At 36.0% G+C, this 23,186-nt stretch overlaps 1 protein-coding gene across 4 annotated transcripts in view; it reads left to right on the top strand.

Annotated features, from left to right (window-relative positions):
• Window positions 1-23,186, top strand: part of LOC120775939 (low-density lipoprotein receptor-related protein 2) — a 456,014-nt gene that overhangs the window by 416,131 nt on the left and 16,697 nt on the right. The gene's annotated exons all lie outside the window — the stretch shown is intronic.

Raw genomic sequence — 23,186 nt, 5'->3', positions numbered from 1 at the left:
TAATTTAATACAACAACTTAAGTACCCATATACAGACATACATACATCAGCTCAGCACTTGCAACACACTTTCACTCCGTCTCAAATTAAATGAGTTTTAGACTTGGGCTAAAAGCTTGTTGAGAGTCATAAATTTGCCGAACCAAAAACAAACATTTTCAGTTAAACACTCACTTTCAAAGCCTAAACAAACTGCGTGAGCTTTGATGAAAAGACACGTGTTTCAATATTTCCGCGGAAATTGAAAAAAATCTGCGGCGACTGTAAAAGTAAATATAGGAAGTAAGCTCTCACATACACACATACATATGTACATGCATAGAAGTAATTTAATAGAAACACATTTGTGTATACATATGTACTTATGAGTATGTCCTTGTATGTACCTATATGCTCCATAGCAAAATATTTACTCACTTATGCAGACATATGTACATACATGCATATTTAAGAATGTAAATGGGTGTTGCCTCTCATTTCGCTTCAGCGATCGAAGCTGGCTGCCATAGTGAATGGATGTAAATTCGGTAAGCATTTGTAAAACGCTTGAATAAATTGTCTGTGTGTGCATTTGTAGACTTGGAGTAAGGAACCAATCAGCAGACAGAGCTTGGCAACAGAGGGCAGAAAATACAGACGTTATGTGATTTGGGAGTGATTTAAGTCATATCAGTTTCCAAAAGCACTTTTTTATAAAAATAAAATTTAAAATCGGGATCCCGAAGTCTTAATTCCGAAATTTTGGAAATTTTTGATATTAGACAACTTTTTTCGGTTTCGATTAATTTAAAAACAGGATCCCAAAGTCTAAATTCAGAAATTTCGGGATCCCGATGTTTGATATTACACAAATTTATTCAGCTTAGCAATTTCTTAAAGTAAATTACTAAGTTAAATATATTTCCTCAACTTTAGTTCAAATTTCAATATACATATTCACACATACTATATACATATGTGCATACATATATGTATATGTACACGTATTCTTATGTACATACGTACATACATATGTATGTAGGTAAGTAGAGTGTATTAATTAACATATATGTCACTTGGAGGAGAGAACCATTAAGCAGACAAAGCTTTTCAATAGAGCACATTAATTAATGTCACACCCACGCTATATACATATGTACATATGTATGTACATAAATACAAACGAGGACATACCGATGTGTTGGCTTTCTTTGATTGTGTCAGTGTTTTAAACAATGTCATAATCCAAAGCTACATTTCTGGAATTTAAAAAAAAATAAAAAAAAAAAATGTTTTCTATCGTAATGTAAATAAAAATAAATTGTAATTTGAAATTGGAATCCCGAAACCTAAGTCCCGAATTTTCGGCATTCCGAATTTCGATATTTTACTCAAAGATTTGCAAATTTAAAAAGCGTTTCAAATCAACTTGTAGTTTTAAACTAAATCCCGCAATTTCGGGATCCCGAATTTTATATTATATTCCAAATTTTAGAAATTTCGAACAATTTTCAAAACAAATTTTTGCAGCTTAACAGTTTCTTAAAATATCCCGAAACCTAAATCCCGAAATTTCCGCATTCCAAATTTCGATACCTAACTCAAAGATTTGGAAATTTTAAAAGCGTTTCGAAGCAACTTGTTGTTCTAAACAATATAAATCCCGAAATTTCGAGATCCCGAATATTATATTGTATTCCAAAATTTAGAAATTTCGAACTATTTCAATGCAAATTATCAGTTTCTTCAAATATCACCACTAAACCAACACACAGCACAATATTTACTTTTTAAATAGTATGTACATATGTATGTATGTATGTATTATAATCAATCTTCTCAAACCCAATTTCAGTACGATCATTTTCTTTAAATCCCACGGAATTTAATGCTATAAAATGAAAATGAGCGCTCCTTCAAATAGGTATAGCCTTTCCAAAGCATGCACAATTATCCGCATCGCACATCGTTGCTTACCTTTGTCAGTTGTCCGACTGTCAGCCTGCCATGCCAGACTGCCGGGTTGTTTGCATGCCCATCTCATTGTTTGCGTTAGCCGGCAAGCAAGCAAACGGAGCGAATGGGCAAATACACGCAGATAGGCAAACAGTGATAAACGCCGATGGCAAGCAATCACAAGTAGACAGTGACAACCAAATGGCCTTTAAATGCTTCTTGCCAACACACAAACGTTCATTTACATAAAAATACTTATCTACATATATACGTATGTGTGCTTGTTTATGTTTGTGCGTTGTTTACTTGCCTCTATATATATGTATGTATCTATTTACTTGTATCTTATTACTAGTTGCCACTCGCTAAACACTGACAAGCACCTACAATATAGATATATATGTGTATATATGTATGTATGTTTATGTGACAAGAAATTATTAAACCAACAAAGGTTTAGCAGGTGTGAATTGTTTACTCGGCCTGACACATTCGTGCGGGTTTAACTACACTTAACCACATGCCGTTACCCCCAATCACCATCTACCAACACAAGCAAATAAAACGGTGTTAGCATGTCGTTGCTATAAATTTAAATTTCACTTAATTGTTACAGTCAAAGAAAATTTGCTTAAATGATAATGAATGGTTGTGTTTTTAATGAAAGCTGTCATTTGTTAGATTACAATCTATTGGCGCGGGTAAAGGTGATAAATTTCCTCAGGCATTATGGGCTGTAAAGTTTATTTTGAATTCTAAAATTGTCTTTCGGCTTTTTATTGCTTTCATTAGGAGTAATTTGCGCATGCTTGTTACTTATTAATAAAGTTGGAGGGCATAAGGAAAATAAGAACTTAAGGAAGTTAAAGATTAAATTTAAGCTAAATTTTACCACTTTTACAGAAATGTTTGCAAAACTATTTATTGAAAGAGATTATTTCGAACGAATTCTGAAAAGCCGATATTAAGGCTACATATACGTTTAATACTGACGGTGGTAAGCGGTGTCTACACTGATAAAAAAAGAAGAAGTGTAGTACTGACTTTATTACTATAGTACTTCTCAGCACCGACAGTCTATTAGAAATTCTCTTCCATCATTCATTTAAACTAGACTTGTCGGAGTACATGATTATTCTCAAAACTAATTTAAATTTGACCCGGACCAACAAAACAAAAATACTTTTCACGTAATTTAATATAATTCTTTACAAGCACTCCAGTACTTCATCCAAATTCACATAATCCGGAATAGTCTTCAGTACCTTCAACGATTTTTGTCGCTTCAGTTTCGGCTCCTTTTTGGGGGCACCATTCGCTGGATTACTGATTCTCAACGTCTTATCCATAAGCTCACGTCTCGTCACAAGTAATCATGAATTTGATCAAAAGCCATACTATTTTCATATCTTTCTGGCGAATTGTGGATCCCATCCCAAAGCACTGCGAATGAATAAACGCAATTTTTTTACCCTGTTCTGATGTGAAGATGTGAACCGTATTCCAGTGGGGGTGTTCTGCAACGACCAGAACAAATAGTAAGCAAAAGGCACGAAGTCTGTGCCATAAGGCAGGTGAGGCAAAACTTCGCAACCATTATTTTTCCAACATAAGGCCGAGCATTGTCGTGATGGAAAATTATTGATTCACGCCTAGTCGCAAATTTCTTGTGTTTTCGGACAGTCGCTCGCTTCAATTTGATAAATTATTGTCAGTAAGGTTACTCATTAATGGTTTCATCCGATTTTAGAAGCTCACAATACAACGCGCCCGTCTTATCCCAACAAATACAGAGCATTACATTGGTGACATGGGTATTCAGCTATACGGTTGATTTGGCCATAAGTTGGCCATAAACAATTGATTTTTGCGCTTGGTATTGTCATAATAGTATTCATTCATTTTTCATCAGCAGACACAGTCCAATGAAAATACAATTTCTTTTTGTAGCGTTCAAGCGGAATTTCTGACCGGCAAAATCGCCTTTAAACATTTCTTGGTATTAATTCAAGTGACACCCAATAAGTATTGAATGCATCCAACTGCCTTTAAACTTTTTTAAGTGGCGGCTTGAGTGACTCTCAAAGATTTTGCCAGCTCTTCTTGCAGTTGCCAACAATCTTCATCGAGGAATGCTTTCAGTTCCTTATCTTCAAAATTTTTTTAGCCATCAAGAAGACTTTCTTCGAAGACAAAATCACCAAATCGTGTAAATAACTTTTGACAATTTTCAATTTCAATTCAATATATGATGGCTTTGCTGAGGTTTTCTTCATATTAAAATATCGAAGAAGAACTCCATGCAAAAGCCCTTTTTAGGCACAAAAATCGACAGTTTTGTATGAAGTGAAGTCAATGCTTCAAATCAAGGAAATATACTAAAAAAGACGCACAAGAAATGTAGATTTTTAACGCATGTTCGGGATATTTCAACAATGGAGCAGTATACCAAGTAAAGCAATCTCTTGGCAAACCTAATATAGTTATAGACACGGTATGAATAATTTTTACTTTAATCGTGGAAAAATACTCAATAACCTTCAGAATTTATAAAAATATGACTATGGATTATCAGATAGCTATATCTCAGAGAGAAAAAGAGCATAAAAAATTAAAAAATTTTACTTCAATTCACGAAAATTACATTAAGGGTCGCTTTGGTCACTTAAGGTATTAAGAAAGACTCGTCAAAATCACATATGAATTAATAGCTGGATAATTGGTCTTCCTGTTTACTTGATAATAAATTATTATTTGAAAAAAGTAGAATGATTTGGAATGAGTTTACTTATGCATATTTCCCATCAGAAATGCAGTGGTGACAAATTACCTGCAAACAAAAGAAATAAAATAAAACAAAATTTTATATTTATTATCTGAAGTAAACAGGTTAAAAAACGACTTAAAGCACAAATTTTAATCGCTTTGGAATGACAAAAGCTTGCCAGGAAGCCTTTCTGGGCCTTTAACTACTATGAGCAAAAAATACGAAGACTTTGTTCAAAACTTCACTCTTCAAAATTTATGTCGTCCCCTCAAAGTAGTCGCTTTTGGCCCCATTACATTTGTATCAACGTTTTTTCAAATCCTGGAAAGAGTTATTAAAGTCATCTTCCGGAATAGTCTTCGTGGTGTAAGAACCAAGAGTTATCGGACCATAGTTACGGCCTTTTTTTACGAATAGTTCCGCGAAAACGACGCATGACACTCAAATAGTGTTCTTGTTGACAGTTTGGCCGGTCGGAAGGAATTCCTCGACGATCGAAAAAAAACTGCCAACATAAACTTGGTTTTTAATCTGCCTTGACATGGTTTTTGTCTTCAGCTCACCTTTCCCGCGATTGATCGTCTTTTTCGGGGTCGTAAGCAAATCTCATCGCCACTTTTCTTAGTCCCAAATGATCTTTCAAAATGATTTTCACTGATCCTTCGGATATTCCATCAATGACAGTAAGATCTCTGACTGTTAATCGTCGTTTCTCAAGCACCAATACCTTTATTTTATTGAAGTGTTGATCATCAGTTGATGCTGATGGCCCTCCAGGACGTGGTTCGTTGTCAACGCGTTCTCGACGCTATTTAAATAATTTGTACCAATCAAAAGCACTTTCTCGCGACAATAAATTATGACCAACATTCTGAATATTTCAGCACCAGAAATTTGATACCGCACACAAAATTTAATGGAAAATCTTTGTTGAATAATTTTACTCATCATAAAAATCGCCGAAAGTACCTTATATACTTCAGAAAGACAAGCATACACTGGGCACTATTGCTTATTTTAAGTAGCATTTGGCCCACTTGTCACTGACAAACTTACCAGCATAGAAAAAATATTTCAACGAATGGGTTTTCGGACGAAATTTAAATTAAAAAGTCTAACTATTTCTTGCCCAATATTTTACTAAGCATCCATCTGCTGCACAGTGATATGTTTGTATACAGAAATAAACACTTGAAACAGTTAACCCGCATGCGCTTTACTTCATTGAAAACTTTTAGTACTTGGGTCACTAGCCGACATGGTTTAACTACTTTTCGTACATGCAACAAATATATGTATGTGTAAACATTAGTTTAAATGTTTCAACCGAACTTTTCTCTAAAATTTACCAAGGAAAGAACTTTAAACAGCGATTTCTTATTTATTTCTACTTCTTAGCTTTCATTTTGCTTTTTCTATAGCCAGACATAAATGCTCACAAAGCAATCAAACAAATTTATTCCCAAAGCACAGACAGACGGTGGAAGACGCTCTTTAGATTGGCTGTAGTAAATGCTATACTTAGCCATACATAACGGCAAATGGTAATAAAGAAAGTGCAGGAGCCAAAAATAACTTGCACATTGAGGCAAACTTGCACTTGCAGTCAGACACACACACATACAAAAATACACCATCACTACCAGGCGAGTGGCCCGCACAGACGTCCAGACGACGAATTGCTTTTTGATGAGTTGAATAAATAAACTTTTGCTCGTTGATGAACTATTCGGGCTCAGCCAAATAGACAAGACAAGACAAGCCAAATTTCCGGCAACTCGGTGCGGCAACTTAACGGTGCTTTACAACGGATTGCTTGTGTTTACCTTTAGTGTTGCTGATAAGTTCGGTTGCACAGATAGTTGCCAATAACAGCAATAACAACAACAAATGCACAGCGACAAGTGAGACAGTTATGTTGATATATGTGTGCTTGTGGCAGACAGCTGTGGCAGCAATGGGAAGCCGGCCAACAGTAAATCAACAACAAACATCAACAACAACTGTGTAAACAGCTATGCACACAAATAAACTCATATATATGTATAACGGTACCTACATGCATTTACATATCCTGTCTACACACACACACCTACATAAATGCATACCTCCACTTGCCACACCAGCCCAACTTCATTGTGTTGCATGCAATTATCTGGCGCACAGAAATGTCGCCTGCTGCAACTAACTACAGCAAACATGTTGCACTTGCAACGGCAATAAACAACCAGAAGATAAATGTGTGTGCATTCACCATATATAATATATACATATGTGTGTGTTTGTGTGTACGTGTCTGCATATTTACTCGTCGGCTTGAAAACGTGTGTGCCACAGCAAGTTGGCGACATGGCAATAACCTTTTAAAAATTTCATGCAATAAAGTATTTTCGTCAACTACCGACAAGCATGCAACACGAAATCACACGCACGAGCTTAACTATAATTTTTAAGCTTTATTTGCATACTGGCAGCTACACCTTAGCCGAGAAACGTATGCATGTATGAATGTGTATTCTTTACCCAATGAACCCAAAAAAGTTCATTTGTGTTCACTCACTCTCCTTGGCTTTCTCGATCGACAGTTTGTCGTTGTATTGAGAAAGCAGCTTAGAGAGAGAGCTAAAGAATTTTCACTTCTCAGATTTATCAAAACAAAACAAAATTTTAAGGGTAGCCAAATCTGTAGAATTCTTTTCTATCTATTTCTTAACTCACTCCGAGCAGCTAAGCTTGGAGCTTCGAGAGCGAGACTTTAAGTTTCTCAGAGCACCAGCATCATGGTTTCAGAGTCAATGTAGAGTTTAATATCCTCAGATAGGTTAGGTTGATCGTTAATCGATAGATCTCACCTGGACAGATACTTGTCCTAACGTTTTCACCCTACCAGTTAAGGAAGTTAACATCAATCCCAGCCACTTCGCTTGGTCCTCCGGTGGTGTGTCTACCGAGATGGTTCAATATCAGACTAGCAAAAACCGGGCGTTAGAGGAGAAAGTGACGAGATGATTCCATCTCGCCTTCCGTCATACAGCTTTGACAAAGAGCAACCGATAACATATTGAATCGCAACGATTATGTACCTCTTGGACAGTGTCCAGTCAGAACTCCTACAATAGCTGCAATATTGACTTTGCTAAGTGCTTCGGAGGGTCTCTCATGGTTCATCTAGCAGTCGAACAAATTCTAGTTCTAGACCAAGCTCTCAGTTGTAGGTTAGTATTCAGCGTAAAAATGTATCTGTATTGTCTGAAGATCGATATCTTATTCCAAAAATTTCATCTGAGGAGAATATAAATCAAAATATCCGTCCCGAAGAAAATTTGGGCAAATGATACGAATAGTATATACACCAAACCTGATTACGATATGTTTTGACAAGACATACTTGGTTTAGCTTCATACTGATCTTCAAAATTTAGACTAATAATGACCCGCCAAAGAAAGAAGGAAATAGTCATATCGGAGATCGCTCAGCTTAATATGCTTTAAAAGGGTAAAGAAAAGATTATCGATTTAATTCTGTGAATAATCATTATCAGGTTAGCAAAGCATTATTCAAGTGACAATATTATCTCAGACCGTCTAGCTACCCTTATATCTTTATTCGCCTGAAGCTTATATTTCATAGCACCGGATGGCAGGGCTTACAACAGCACGCCATTCGTTCTGTCTTTCGTTGTTTGGCGACTCCAAGTGTAGCCAAGTCTTCTCCACCTGTGCCGATCTTATTTGGATTTGGCATATGCTAAATTTATGGTCATTTTCCAGAGCTAAAGCCACACTGATAAGGTCCAATCAGTTTGTTGACGGTGGGCTTTAATCTTTCGCACAATACGCTCGATCGAACCGTATATACGATGTTGAGAAGACTTATCCCACGTTAGTTGGTGCAGATGTGAGGTCTCCCTTTTTGTGTATTGGATAGAGCACACTTAAATTTCATTCGTCGGGCATGCTTCTTCATGGTCGGGCAATGGAACGTCTGCTCGTTGTCATCGAATCTGGTTCACGATCTCCTGGTGTTTTGCTTTCACTGCCACTCAGCAGGCTGGAGAAGTTTTCCCTCCATTATTTCAGTATGCTCTGAGCAGTAGTCACTAGATCACCTCTATGGGTTCTACAAGGGCACAAGCCTGGTCTTGAAACCTTCTGCTTAAGACTTTTAGCTCAGTTACCCATCAAATTATTATAAAAGAGCAGTCTCACCTGTTCTAAAAGTCATATTGGTTAAAGTATCTCGTAATACAGTCTAGCATATATTTTTTTATTTTTTTTGTTTTTTTTGAACATCTGTCTACTCAAGTTGGGCGACATTTTTATAGTCGACAACTGCAATACACTTGAGCAAACATGAGAGCAACGTAGTAACACAGCTAAATGAGTGTAAAGCAAGCAACAAGGTTACCGTTAAGAGTGTCAAAGTAAATGCTTATGAAGTGCAAACGTAAAGAGGCCCAGAAAGGGAGGCAAAGCGTTTATTAATGCACCGCATGTGAGCAGATTCAACGCGAAACATAAATTTAATGACAGCTTACAAGCGCGACAAGGATTCAGGCCGGCAAAAAGCCACTTGTCGTGCAAAATTATGAAAAATTCGTTAACGGCATGGCTGTGAAGAGTAAGCGAGCAGAGGGGGAAATATAAGAGAAGTAAGGGAGGAATGTAAAAGAAGTGAGGAAGAAATATAAAAGAAGTGAGGGGAAAAAGTATAACAGACTTTGCAAAGAAAATTGCTTGAAAAATATTTTGCAAATAACTTTTTGTTGCCACACCTCAATTTATTGCTGTGGAAATTAATTCGAAATTGTGGCTGATAGTTGCCAAGGGAACCATGCCTGCCAGGTTTTGCAATATTTTTTAGCTCTATATATTTTTTTTGTTATTCTACTTTACTTCTTGCCTTATTTGATTGATGAACATTTTTTGTTTGACTTTGTAGTGGCTGCCAGAAAATATAAAAAATGATAATAAGAAAGAGATTTTTAAAGTTAATGCGATGCATAATGCGCTTAAATGAGTTTGTTAAAGAAGTTGTTGTTGCAATGAAAAACAAGATAAAAAGTTAATTTCTGTTGCACTGAAACTGTTTTAACCTTCCGTGGTGCATTTTTACATCAGAAAAGAGTATAAAAGCATCTTGATTTTGATCGATCAATTTGTATGGCAGCTATATGCTGTAGTAGTGCGATCTGAACTATTTTTTTGGAGAATATAGCATTGCTCTAGGGAATAATCTGTGTTGAGTTTCGTGAAGAAATCTTGTCAGATAAAACAATTTTTCTTACAAGAACTTGATTTCGAACGTTCAGTTTGTATGGCAGCTATATGATATAGTGGTCCGATATGAACAATTTCTTCGAAGATTAAACCATTACTTTAGTTACTAATCCGGATCAAATATCATGAAGATATCTTGTTATATAAAAAAGTTTTCCATACAAGGACTTGATTTTGCGCGCTCACTTTGTATGGCAGCTATTTGCCATAGAGATCCAATATTCGAAATTCCAGCAAATGATCATCTTCCTGGAGAGAAAAGAGCTTTTCCAAAATTTCTAATCGATATCTCAAAAACTTAGTTAGCATAAATGCAAACAGTCTATAGCGTCTGCGACGTTTCCTTCTGGGTGTTACAAACTTTACGACAAACTTCACTTGAACCGTGCAGGGTATAAAAATCGCATAACCTACCACTTCTGAGTAAGTGCAATTGTGCAACAACAACCTGCTAATAGTTAACTCAACAGAGTAAACTTTCTCGCCTTAACCACAAGCCTGCGCCTTCCAACTATTTTGTTTACCAGCACAAAAGCCAATGTTATTGCTGCCGTACTTAATACTTTTTCACTACTTTAGCGCTGCTCGCCATCCTGCCCATCAAAACAGTCCTAAATTTCATACTGCTAAGAGATCCACTTTAACTGCCAGGTGACCACTCGGAAAATTTAATTATGCCCGCCGGCACTTGTGATAGTTCTTAGTTCTTTATGCGACCAACCATTAAATCGTTAGTCTCTTCGTCTCTTAGCCCATCAAGTTTGTTCTTCACTCATATCTCAATTAGTAAATATATATGTGTGGGTATGTTGTAAGCGCGGCGGCACATTTAATGCGCGGCACTTCGCTCTTCCTCTCTCTCTCTTTATATGTGATTATGTGCATATCCAGGGTATCAGCGGGTAGTAAATCGCGTTAGGGAAGTCGTAAAAAACCGGAAGACACTTGAAATGCTAACTTCCGTTACACTAATGAACTTCTTCTTTCGTTCTCGCTTAATGCGAGCGCAGACGCGCGCTAAGTTTGTGCAGCAAATGTTGCGGCTTTAATCACAGCGGGTAGTCCTAGTCCTTTATTTAATTATGTTTACAATTTAATTTTCTGGGTTAGTTGTTGTTGTTTCCTTTTTCATACCGGCGGCAGTAAACTTGCTTAACTTTCTGTTAATTGTTATAACTTTTAGGAGAAAAGTTTCTTTTGTTAGTTAGCGGTGGGCAAGTGCTGGAAAGCTTTTTGCTCGCACCTTTTTTGTTGATGCAGGTAAGCGATTTTAAATGAGCGCTGATTCAGCTATAATTTACAAGAAATATAGTATGAAAAGGAAAGTAATAGGAGTGTAATATTGTTATAAATTTTATAATACAATTTTTTCTTAATTTTGATACCAGTGCCGGTGTTTAGATCACTAGTATACGTACTATTTTAGAGATAAGAAAAAAACAGCTGAAAATATGATACATCTGGCTAAAACATATTCTGAAGCTGGGTTCTTTATTTCCTCATTGGATGCATTTTGTCACTCACTTCTTGCGACAAAAGAGTAATTGTAATAAAGCGCAAAATATATAATTGTTCAGCAGTATTTATTTTGTCGTCTTCAAAGTGGTCCCCACCAGATGTAATACACTTATACTAACGATTTCTCCAGTCCTCGAAGCACTTTTGAAAGGCACTTTTTGGGATGAGCTTCAACTGTTTTATATCTTCATCGACTGAAAACGGGTTCCATCCCGATGATATTTAACTTGTTTGCATGTCAAACCCATGTCTCATCGGCTGTTATATTGCTCTCGATGAATGTGGGATCGGAATTCGCACTATAAAGCATGTGCAAAGAAAACTTTTAACGGTATTCTTAAGAAAAATGCAGCTTTATCGGAACGTGTCGACCAAGAATGCGTTTCATACCTAAAATATCCACCAAAATCATTCGAACGGACTCTTGCCATCTCTTTAACACTTGCCTGACGATTTTCAAGCACTATAATTATACCCTGTACAGGGTATATTAAGTTTGTCACGAAGTTTGTAACACCCAGAAGGAAGCGTCTGAGACCCAATAAAGTATATATATAAATGATAAGTATGCTGAGCTGAGTCGATTTAGCCATGTCCGTCTGTCTGTCTGTCCGTCTGTCTGTATATATACGAACTAGTCCCTCAGTTTTTAAGATTTCGTTTTGAAATTCTGCAAACATCATTTTCTCTTCAAGAAGCTGCTCATTTGTCGGAACTGCCGATATCGGACCACTATAACATACAGCTGCCAAACAAACTGAACGATCGGAATCAAGTTCTTGTATGGAAAACTTTCACATTTGACAATGTATTTTCACAAAAGTTGGCACAGATTATTTTCTAAGGCAACACTGTAATCTCCGAAGAAATTGTTCAGATCAGCTCACTATAGCATATAGCTGCAATACAAACCGAACGATCGGAATCAAGGGCTTGTATGGAAAACTTCTATACAAACTGAACACATAGTTACTAAAAAAATGCACATGTGAAGGGTATATTAGCTTCGGTGCAGCCGAAGTTCACATTTGGTTTTGTTTTTTTAATATTTCAATCACTTGAAGAGGTCGAAGGAAGGTCCAGAACGAGGCTTGTCTTCAACGATCTCTCGACCGTCTTTGAAAGCTTTGTACCACTCGTAGGATTGTATTTTTGATAAAACTAAAACACGAAATTTGCCTAGAAATAAAAATGTCGAGCATTTTTCGACAAAAATTTAAAAAAAATCTCAGAAAATTCATAATCGAGGTTCAAATCGGATCTTTCCTACATTTTAAACACTAAACCCCTTGCTTCTTTTTGTTTCCCGAGGAAGCGTCTTACTTCGTTTACATATAAGCTTCATAAGCTAATACAAGACTTTATGATTTAACAAATACCATATTTTTAGAGTCTCGCCTACTCAATAATACAATAATGCTCGAGTATTGCTCATAAATATGGCCTATAAATAGTTCAAGACGAATTAAATTTTCATAAAATTTAGTACTTTATCTTCCTCTATACTATTTACTTATAGCTTACAAGTGATCATATTTTTGAGCCTTTGAAACATACTCAATTAACTCAAAAGAGAGAATGCCAAAAATATTCTTATTGCTTTCTCTTTTTCTGTATGTGTTTCTCTCTCTCCGTCAATCTCACTCTTTCTATCTCTGTTTCTCTATATTTTTCTCTCTTTCTTTCATCTTCTCAAACAGCAAGAAACAGAGAGCACCAGTTTGACAGATCGAATAATTCGATCTTACCATTTCGATTTCAAAATCCACAAATGTATATACTCCCTTAAGGATTCGTTTTTTTTACTTTCTTAATCTCATCAATTTAAAGTAATCTTAAAACTGGTGGAAAATTAAATATAATTAGATTAAATATGAGTGACTTTTGTTGCACGTAAAAGTCGCCGATAGCAACTATAGACTATAGATGCAACCAGCAACACTTTTATTAGTTCATTGCATTTGCACTAATTTCCTAAACTTCTTTCATATCTTGTACATATGTATGTATGTATATTAATTCATGTCTCATCTCCGACAAAAAACAATATGTATTTATATCACGTCTAGTATGAAAATAATTGGCCTTATTACATTACATATACCAACACATAACCTCACTTCAGAGCGACCTGTAACTACTTACATACTTACAATCCTTTGTGTTATTTCTTTTTCCTTTAACTTAATTATTACCGCTATTGTTAGCACATTTTCCCTCGTTGCTCGTTTACAAAGAATTGTTATAGAATTTTGCTTTAGTCTCCCATTATTCCTTGCACACTTTTAATTTCACTATGTGCGTGCTAATGCCAGCTAAGCTACAAGCAGCTACAATGTCTGCTAATTTGTATGAACAACATACTGTTTGCAAAACTATTATGCTTTCAACTTGTTCGTCCATCCGTTGTGTTTCATATTCATAGACTGTAATTAAACGGTTGGAGCTAAGAATATTTAGTTTTACTAACAGATATGGACATTAGAGTGGTCAAAAGTCAAATTCATCCAAGTACAAGTTATTACCAACAAAGTTTTTGGCTGTTAGTTAACGCTTGTAGTAGAAATTTGGTTTTAGAAAATGAATTCGTAGCATTTTTTGAAATCTTCGTCTCACATCCTAAAGTTGTTTATGCCCCAGTTAAGGTACGAGAATTTCTCTATATTAACCTCGTTTCTCATAGTCTCTAGTCTATAGTCTACGTTATTTTCGAACTTTATAAGAAACTAATATAAAAATTTTAAGTCGGTTTAATTACTGCCCTAATGTGCATATACTGCCACTGTACACAATGCTGTCTGCTTTGCTTAAAATTAATAGGAAAAGTCAGCTTTGGTATCTTAGAGCTTTTGTTTCCTATTGTTGCTGGAAATTATTAGTGTCATACAACTCGTTCTTCCTTTTTTTGCTAATCATTCTTTATTCTTTAATTTTCAAAGTGGCAAAGTTGATTGCTGCAATTACAGGGATTTTTCAATGAGAATATTTGTCTGTGTGTCCGTGTAGGTGTATAAGTCGAAAAGAGTTTTTACATTAGTATTTGCTTTAAACTCTGTAAAAGGCTGTCTTCCCTAGTATATAACATGCGTAGATATATAAAAGTTCAGCTTGTACATAGAACTTCTGACTCACTTCTCGGTTAAACTTTTACGACGCCATCCGACGCTTTGCAACATTTTCCTTTATAAATATTTTATTTAATATGCGGTCTTTAGGCGAATTTGTAGTTGTGTGTATATTTTCTTTTTCTCAATATTAGCACGTTTTTTTTCATTTCATTAGTTGGAAATTCAATTATAAAATTTAACTTTAGCGCAAGTTAGAAGATAAAGACTATTAAGTTAAAGGGTTAAAGTTTTACTGCATGAAGAGTATAAAGCTATATGGTTGCTTTGCTGAATACAGATAGCTTAAGAGTACACAGAAGGAAATGCTTTGAAGTATACATATATATGATATGTATACATATAAATAATCAGTGTGACGACCTGAGTTGATCTATCCGTATATGCGCAAATTAGTGCCTCATTTCTTAGATATCGACCTGAACCTGACCTTTGCACACGCTCTTCTCACTTCAAGAAGCTGTTCATTTGTGAAAGCCGACGATATCGGATCACTATAATCCATATGTCATACAAACTAAGTTAGCAAGGTTCTTGGAAGGGGATTTTTTTTTTCGACCCGTTATTTTCACGAAATTTGCCATGGATTATTTTCCAAGCCAATGCTACAGTCTCCTAGCATATTGTTCAGATCGGAAAACAGTTTCACATAACTGCCATACCAACTCAACGATTAAAATCAAGAAAAAGATCTTTTATGCCCTTTTGCTATGAGAGTTGCACCAGGACAGGTCTTTTTTATAGTAGCTGGAAGCATTGAACGGCGGAGCGCAGAACTTTAATCCGCTAAAGCTAACATATTTTCAACTCAAGACGCTCAGACGGAACCACCAGTTAAGGTATTACTTCGTGGGAGTGACAAGACATTTAAGTCTCCTCTATAGCACCGACGGACTGTCGCCTATTCTGCTGCAAATGTCTTAACTTAGTCATGATGTAAGTTGCCGCTTCACGAACAGCTTTCCACTTATCAGAGGACTGGCGCATAAGTGCAGTCAAATTTTCCACCATTAAACTACAAAATAGTGGAGTTTCTAAGTTTTCGACACCGAAGACAATGAAAAACACGTGTTCAGAGTCTTCTATGAACTTCGTACACCTCGAACAATACGGACTGACGTCATTTTGAAATTTGCAAAAATAGCCTCAAAAGCACCCATGCCCGCTTAATATTTGGGTCAGGTGGAAATCCAGGTCCCATGTTGCTTAGTTATCTACGTATGGATGTCAGGTATAAAGCTGTAGCCCCACGTCCTTTGGTTGAGCTTTGCCACCGTTGCTGTCATATAATTATGCTCTTGTTTCTTTCCTCTCTTTTTTGATTTCTACAATTGGCGCTGATAGCTCATGTAATCTCGTGAATTCGTCACCCAGGATGTCTGTGGGCGACTAGTACTTCAGCTGCTTCACTGGATATACTTGTAGTTCGGGGAGCACTTATTACTCTTATTGCTGTGAGTCTATGCACCGCATTTATTGGTCTGGCATATGCTTTTATTTCTAGTGCCTGTAGCCATACTGGAGCAGCTTACAGTATTACCGAGCACATCACTTTTGCGATTAGAAGTAGACGGCTGGAGAAGTAGACACAGCTTCTATTTGCCATCATGCTTGATCAGGCATTGTAAATCTTATTTGCTTTATTTGATGTGTATGCCAAGTGCTGCTTGAATTTTAGTTTGGAAACCAATATTACCACTAAATACTTCAATCCTATGGCGAGAGCTATTTTTCTTCAATTTTCCTGGTGCTTATGAGCAATACCTCTTTTTTGTGCTCAGCCAGTTCCAAGAAAACCGTTGGTGCAGACCATTTATACATTCATTACATTTATTTTGGAGGTCGTCAAGTGGTTTGTTGTATTGTCTCTTAGTTGTTGAATTCTTAGCACACCATCATACACGACATTCCATAAAAAAGGGCCTAATACTGAACCTGTGAAGGGTATTATGTCTTCTTTGTAGACATTTTTTCTTGTTTGAATTGAGAAACTTAAAAGAGAGAGGGAGAATTAGGGTAAACATGACAGCTTCCAGAAACCCCCAGGGAAATCAATTATAAAAAAAACTCCAAACGTTTTCTACTAAATATTCATAGATTTCCATTTTTACGGTTGGCTTGTTTGCGCAAATTGTGAAACACTGCAAGAGAACTTATTCAAATGGAGAGTAAAGAAAGTGTACATTAGGAAGTTGTGTTCCAACAGTCTATCAACGTAAGAAAAAGGCTTAGTTCTCGCAATTATAATAAAAAATTCAATCACTTCAGAAATCATTTCAAATCATTTGTACTGTTGGATATAACCGAAGTGAACTGCAGAACTTAGTAACTGAAAAGAAAACCTTCCTGGCTTTTCGTTCATGCATCACATATCCTTTAATTTTACTGTCAAATACTGTAAAAATAATAGGATTAAGCAGTCATAATACTATTTTTATCTTTTTTGATAAACTCTCAGCATTTTGCATACATATTAATAGAACCTAACAACCTAGCATAAGTTTGAAAAGAAAAGCGTTACTACAACCATCTACCAAATCTGTTCCGATTGAACCCTTATAAGAAAAAAATATGTTTCATTATGCTTATGTTTTACTAGGTCCCTACTTTTCCACTTGCTTATACTATCTTTAGTATCTGAAATGTACTAAATTCGAACAGTAATTTCCTCGCAACAACTTTTCCAATAAATATGATAAAGTCATGCAAAAGCTGTAATACGAAGTATTCCACATTGCATACATTAATTACACTCAAATGCGATGGCAATCAATCGCGTTAAAGACCAACATGCACAACTGCCGCTAGAGTACTCAAGATGATTGGCAGCGAATGGAAAGTCATCAAGAAATAAAAGCAAATTTAAACCTCGAGAGTAATGCCGACTTGTATGCCTTTGTGCTTTCGTGCAGAGCTTCTGAAGGTGGATATTAAATATATTACAACGTACATACGCATGTATCATACGTAAATATTTTTTTTTGTTTGTAAATACAGCACGTGACAAATGCATACAGTGCGAAAGCGACGCTCATATAACAATATATATGGAGGTAAATATGTGCTGTGGGTATATGTATGCTTTTAGCTGTTAAATATATAAGTACGTGCCTTTTGGCCCAGTGCACGTATTGTACAACAGCTCCGTTGCAATATCCGGTATTATCCTTTTTCGACTTTTTTCCAATACGACAACATGGCGAAAAGCGAAAATGATAAGTGGCAAACGTTCGATGACAATTCGTATGCAAGTGCAAATATATACATATATATACCATAAATAATGCGTCATATGCATTTATATATTACACGTGTGAAATAAAATAAATATAACATACATAATTTATAGCTTGACCAGCGGCCGCATACAATGCCATGTTCCGTATGAAACTGGTTAACAATACATTGTGAATGAGTTGTCATACCTATGTTTATAACTTATGCATGTAAAAGTGTTGGCATACATATCCCATGCGGCATACATATTTATATATATTATTTTACAGTAGTAGCGATATGATAATGAACTAGGCTCAGGAATTTTTAGACAGACAGTAGTCATGTTAGCCATGTTATCCCATGCGTCTTTCATAAATGTATGTATACATAGATTTCAAACATTGATTTTCAAAACTTACAAAAATTATAAAAAAAAACACAAAAATCAAAGAAACTATACATATGTATGCATTTTTATAAAAAACAAGAAAAAACGTTAACTTCGGTTGCACAGAAGCTAAATGCCCTTCACAGGTGCATTTCTGTTAGTAACTATGTGTTCAGTTTATATGGAAGCTATATGCTATAGTAATTCGTTCTGAACAAGTTTTTTAGAGATTACATTGTTGTCTTAAAAAATAATCTATACCAAATTTCGTCAATATATCTCGTCAAATGTGAAAATTTTCCATACAAGCATTTGATTCCGATCGTTCAGTTTGTATGGCAGCCATATGTTATAGTGGTCCGATATCGGCCGTTCCGACAAATAAGCAGCTTCTTGAAGAGAAAATGACGTTTGCAAAATTTCAAAACGATATCTTAAAAACTGAGGGACTAGTTCGTATATATAGAGACAGACGGACAGACAGACGGACATGGCTAAATCGACTCAGCTCGACATACTGATCATTTTTATATATACTTTATAGGGTCTCCGACGATTCCTTCTGGGTGTTACAAACTTTGTGACAAACTCAATATATCCTGTTCAGGGTATAATTACTATAAAATTAATAGTAATTTGTATTTTGAACATCTTGAGAACCGAAATAAATGTTTCGATCTCGTCTTTTTTTGGGTTTTCAGTGGTCAAACTACGAATTTTTCTAGAAAAAATTTTTAGTTTTCCAGAAAATCTTATCTGACACACCACTTTTGGCAAAGAATTATCTTTCTTATATTCTTTTATAATCCCACACCGCATTTACGCTCCTTTATATGGCCACTGTAGTAAATGCCACAAGGACATACCAGTCTCAGTCCTTGTCCCGTCCATCGCACTTCTTGAACGGCGGTGATGTCAGCGTTTATTTTTACGAGGCCATCAAACAGCTGGCCAACGACACCTTGCCAATTAAGAGACCGGACATTCTAGGTGCATGCCCTTAAATCGTTATCCTTAATGTGTTTGCCATGGTCGTCATCAAAAGGGGGGTTTCTCTTCCGAGGCAGTTGTATCGTTTTCATTGAGGGCGTTTTTTTTACTTGGCGGGGTTCCAAACCCAGCGCACAACCCTGCTCGCTCGCCTTCAAACGGATGTTCTTTGGCTACCCACTGGATACTTGGTCTAAGACCGGAAGTCGTGAGCCGCTTGAGCCATATGTAAAATAATCGCTTCTGGCCACTCCCAAGTGAATGGCAATTATAGAACTTTCCTCACTTGCGTGAACTTCTAAACATGGATTCATGCTCCATCAAGCCTTAATCAGAAAATAAATTATAATTGGTTTCATTCATCGCAGACTCAGACTAAAATATTCGAAAAAACACATTATATTTCCGCACTTTTTAATCCTACATTAACCAGCCGCCCAGGTATATTCCACTACAAACTTCCTTTTGTTTTATTATATCCTCAATTATTCAAAATCACACAAAACATTAAATGAAAATAAATTTTAATAATTCGTTACATTCATTTTTAATGAAATTAGTGACACTTCAAATTAGTAAAAACCCTCAAAATTCTAAAAAAAATAATTAGTATCACTGTTCTTTCATTTATGCCTCACATTTACAGCTTCTTATGCTCCTCATTCATCCTTAAATACCCAACTGAGCCATCCATAAATATGAAATTTTCCATCTGAGTTATAGCGAAAATGATGAGTTGATGTGTCACCTCTTTCTTTATGCCGTTATTCACAAACTGTTACTGACTGTTTTGCTCCAGCGGTGCCTTTTATGCACTCATTCAGCCAATGGCCATTCATTTATTTCAGTACTTTATGATGGCCACGTCGGTGATAAAACTACAGAGGTGCGACCGTACAAAAGGCGATTTTTCTCAAGCCAACCCCACTGAGTTTCGACATGATTCATTTGCTTTTGTTTCTTTAACTTTACTTGTCTTAAAGGTGCCTTGATTTAAGGTTTCGCACTGATTGTGACGTTATGTGTCTATACGCTTGATTAATTTTCAAACAAAGGTTACGTTTATACGTCATAAGAAAACTGTTGCGATAGTACTACTTTGCAATTTAATGGTGCAACAATAGAGCGGTAGCTTACATAATTGTTTAAGTGTAAACGATTATTTTATTTTGGAGATAATTCGAAATCATTGAATATTTCAAGAAACTAAATCATTTCAAATTGTCTTCAAAAAGTTAATATTACTAACCAAAGCGTTTTCGTTTCGCAACAATACCTTTTCCTTGAATTCTGTTTAGAATTCTTAATGGCTTAATGGAATTCTAATAGCTAAAATTTAGTCATAATTGGTTTGTAATGCCCTGATGGAAACAAACCTTACTTATTTACTTTATGGAAGACTTTTACCCACTAAAGACAAATTCTTAAAAAACTTTTAAAAAGATCTAAACTCAGGGTACTGGCTACGATTATAAATACTATATATATTTCAGAGAGTTGTGCATTCACACTGATAACAGAACCACAACACAGGTCTAGAGTTCCTTGACAGTATTCTCAAAGGTGGCCAAGGAATGTATGGCCTCGGTGTAGTGAAAGCATATAGTAATTTTCATCAAACTTTCGGCGAACCAAAAGAATTAAATTTAGCCGCTTCCATAGATTTGTGGCAGGCTCAAGGAACTTTGTCGATATGCGAAGAGTTTTTGATCCATACTAAAGGGTTCTGAAAATTACAGCTGACAGGCATTCCTAGCTGTCCAGGAGAGATTATTCGAGATGTCGTGAAAATCATCCTGATGATCGATTAGTAGTCATTCTCGACAGAAAAGCTCTGTATAGAACTTTAGAGTTTACTCTTGGTCAAATAAACGGTTTATTTTCATTTTGGTCAGATTCATAGCAATGTCTTTTCAAATCTACTAACTTGGGTAGTCTCTAAAATACAGTACAGCTTAGGCTTACACCTTATAATGCACTAGTCTGGTGTGGTATAAATCCGCAAAGCTTTCAGTTATGTTCTGAGAACTTTATCCAACAGGTTATGAAGCTTAGTTAAACAATTTTGATTTGCTTCCAAAATCTGTCTATTCATACAGTCTTGCATCTCTAAAAATTTCATGTATACAAACCATATGTATATACGTAAGCCCTTCGAACTCAAATATAGCAAATTCATGTAGAACCATTCAATTTCACTCCTTCGAACAGCAAACGGAATATGAAGCGAAGAATTGCTTCCTGCATATTTGCTGCTTGCCAAAAGGCAACACAAACAATCATGCAACAAGTACGAAGCGAACAGTGCTAGTATAAAGAAGGCGGACCTAAGAATGCAGAAAAATAAAAGAAAAAACAAGCAGTGTTCTCATAAAAGCTAGTAAATGACAACAAAAGGCTTCTTCTTCTTCTCCTTATTTTGCATTTGAATGGGGCAATTAGGTTGATTTTTTCATTTTCCCATTTCACTTATCCTTTTTAATTTCCAATTTTCTCTTTCATAACCGATCATTGCCGAAACAATGGCAACTAGTGCGTAAAGCAATAGAAACAAAAGAAATGAAAAAACAAAACAAAATAGTGCTGTAAGGCAACTACAATACCCTTCACAAAAAAAAAAAAGTGATTCCATAAAAGAATCTGTTTTTGACAGGTCAGTTTGTATGACAGCTATATGCTATAGTGGTCCAATGTGAATGATATCTTTGGAGATTGTACTATTGTTTAGAGACCATAATCCTTTGACAAGTGTTTTTAAGATGCCTTGTCCAATAAAAACTTTTCCCATACAAGTACTTGATTTCAATCGTTCAGTTTGCGGTACGGCTAGTAATTACACTTGACTAGTGAGCCGATAACGGGGAACTGCTAGTGAGCAGCTTCTGAGGTAGAGAAGTACGCATTCGATATTTCAAATTGCTGTTTCAAAAACTGAAAAACTCTCCAACGTTTTCGTAGTCTCGGCAAATTTTCTTTCTATTTCTATTCGATTTCGCTTTAACCAACAAATCACTTTCTTTTCATGCACTTTTCCAAATTTGTGCACATTTCGTTCGAAATTTCGGGACAATTTTTTGAGATCCCGAAAGTTTTTTTCCACACATTCCACACTCAAACAACAAATCACATTCTTTTCACGCACTATCCTAATGCAGTGCATTTTTTAAGGCACTCAGTCCTGAAATTTCGGTATTATTTTTCGGGATACCAAAAATATTTTTTTATTTTTTTCGCAAATCCCCATAATTTTTTGTTTTAATATCTCTTTTCGATTGCATCTAACAAAGGCTTTAAGCACTTCATCCTAAAAATTCGGGATGTCGAAAAAATCTTCTTTCCTGCTGGGTATTGTAGCAGAAGGTACAAAAAGTATTTGCAGATAAATTCACAAACAGTTAACAAAGCAACAACAACAACATGTTTTAGGCGCATACAGCACAAAAACGGATGTGGTAAACGAAATTTGTTCCGATTACATAGTCATAGCAATTTTTACAGCGTCCCTACCGTTTTTTATGCTGCACTTACATTGCTTAAGCTCTTGCGTATGTATATGTTTGCAAGTATGTCAACGCATAGAACTTTCACGCTTGAAAAAATTCAATTCGATTTACTAATTCTTTGTATTTTTTGCCTCATTTTTTTCTTTCCATGCTTTTCAATCATCATTTGTGTGGACCGACGCTTCGCCTTGCCGCACGGAACACGTGTGTTGCTGCTCTGTTGCGTGCCATTGTGGTTGCGCCTGTTGCGATGACTGTCAACAACGCTGCCGCCGACTTGCCGCTCTGGCGCCTTTGACGATGCTGCAATTTTCCGTTTTGTTGCCTACAAAATCCGTCTGTCCACGTTATTTCGCCACCAACAAAACGCACTCGTGTGTGTGTGTGCTCGTGTGGACAACCGCCGATACTGACAACTACATTATGCTATTGATGCCGGTCGAATTCACGCATACTCACAA

The sequence above is a fragment of the Bactrocera tryoni genome, chromosome 4 (genome assembly GCF_016617805.1).
Source record: "Bactrocera tryoni isolate S06 chromosome 4, CSIRO_BtryS06_freeze2, whole genome shotgun sequence".
Taxonomy (NCBI): Eukaryota; Metazoa; Arthropoda; class Insecta; order Diptera; family Tephritidae; genus Bactrocera; species Bactrocera tryoni.
The sequence above is the reverse complement of the archived record's forward strand: the minus strand, read 5'-3'. Positions and strand labels throughout refer to the sequence as shown.